This window comes from Adiantum capillus-veneris, chromosome 18, assembly GCF_014529385.1.
Source record: "Adiantum capillus-veneris isolate H3 chromosome 18, ASM1452938v2, whole genome shotgun sequence".
Lineage (NCBI taxonomy): Eukaryota > Viridiplantae > Streptophyta > Polypodiopsida > Polypodiales > Pteridaceae > Adiantum > Adiantum capillus-veneris.
Window position 1 is genome coordinate 73,721,599 of NC_140948.1, and position 1,614 is coordinate 73,723,212.

General features: G+C 42.3%; 1 pseudogene; it reads left to right on the plus strand.

The window, feature by feature from the left end:
• Positions 1-317: 317 nt before the first annotated feature.
• On the plus strand, positions 318-1,058 carry LOC147435874 (uncharacterized; annotated as a pseudogene).
• Positions 1,059-1,614: the final 556 nt, after the last annotated feature.

The following is a 1,614-nucleotide window of genomic DNA, read 5'->3' on the forward strand; positions in this document are numbered from 1 at the left end:
TGCATGTCTGACAGCCTGGTTCTTTTGTATTTGTTGGTGCCCTCACAGTACATGGCTTGAGAATGGCCAAGCTAAAGTCCGAGGCACGGGGGAAAGGGAAGCAGCCTGTGACGAGCACTGAAGGCTGTAATGTTGGCTCGTCGAAACTGAAGAAACGGGAGGCGAGAGTAATGGAAGTGAGTGTCACCATATTTTTTGGTGCTGATGATGTAGACGTAGGGTTGTTGGGGTGCATGTGCTTGTTTCTTGAAAGAGAAACGTTAGCAAGACTATGTGCATTGGAGAGAGGAGGAGCGTTATTGCACCTTCATCTACAGATGGTTATCCGTATTTGGGCGACCTCGTTGATTGCAGTCAATAGGAAGATAAAAGCGTACTTAGGTTGGGCTAAGTCGGCACCTGCAAGGCGCAATGGTTTTGTGTCATGGCCTAAAGCAACACAAGATGTATACATTTGAGGGCATGGTAGGGTATTGTTTAAAAGACCAAGATGAACCACACTTTCAAAAGGTTGTCCACAATATAACTAGTAATGATGTGAATGCCGGTGTAGAACTCTATAGCTTATATGGTGCTGATGAATTGAAGAATAGGGTTTGCCTAACACCGACAAACATCTAATAGAGCCCTAATGTACTGGAAATTTAAGCTTCGACATCCAGCAGGCAACGACTTTCTGTCTACACTACATATAATGGTGAAGAGTGGGAACTACTACCCATCATCATGCTAGATAACTCCTTATCAGGGCCGTGGAATGCATCTTCTGAAAATCAAAGCATTGTGGAGGTGTATGATATACCCATCCACAGCAACATATGAAGACATTTTGAATATTTTTGTTAATGATGATGTCTATGCGAACACACAATCTCGTGCAGAGAGTGGTTCAACTCCCGTTGGCAAGAGACACAAAGGTATGCTTATGATAGTTTAAGTAGGATTGTATTTGTTGTCGACTTTTTGACCATGGCCTGCGTCTTTTGTAGTCCACCGAGAACTGTTGTCAATGATTTTGATGTTGAACCTGCCATAAGAGATCCAGAAATAGGAGATGATTTCATTCCACTTGTACACCGTGTTGACGTAACGACAGCTGCATAGTCTGGTCTGTTTGCTGGCTATAAGATTGTTAGTTTTTACTCTAACCAAAAAATATAAACTGATCACAATTTATTTTTGTTGCAGATGGATGAAGAAGACGAAAACCGGATGGTTCGGCTGAGCGAGACACAACCTGATGACTCCTTTGCTATGGTAGAAGATGCACGTATTGATAGCATAGAGGATGCTCTTGCTGGAATTTTCAAAGAATTAGTTGGAGACCAATTAACCAGAAACACCCGTGCACTGCGGTCAGAGCTTATTGAAGCGATACGTAATTCGAGGGACACCATCGAGGAATATGCAGTCAACGTTGCAGACATACAAGTAACAAAGTTGGAAGAGCAGATTTTCTCATTGTGAAAAGAACTAATGGCTTTAAAAGCGCAAGTCAACCGCCTTAATGCGATACTATGTAGGTTTTAAATATGCTGAATCGGAGCCAGAATGCGCGATAAATTTTGGACATGCAATTTGAAGTCGTGCCACTTTGTAATATTGTAAATAGAG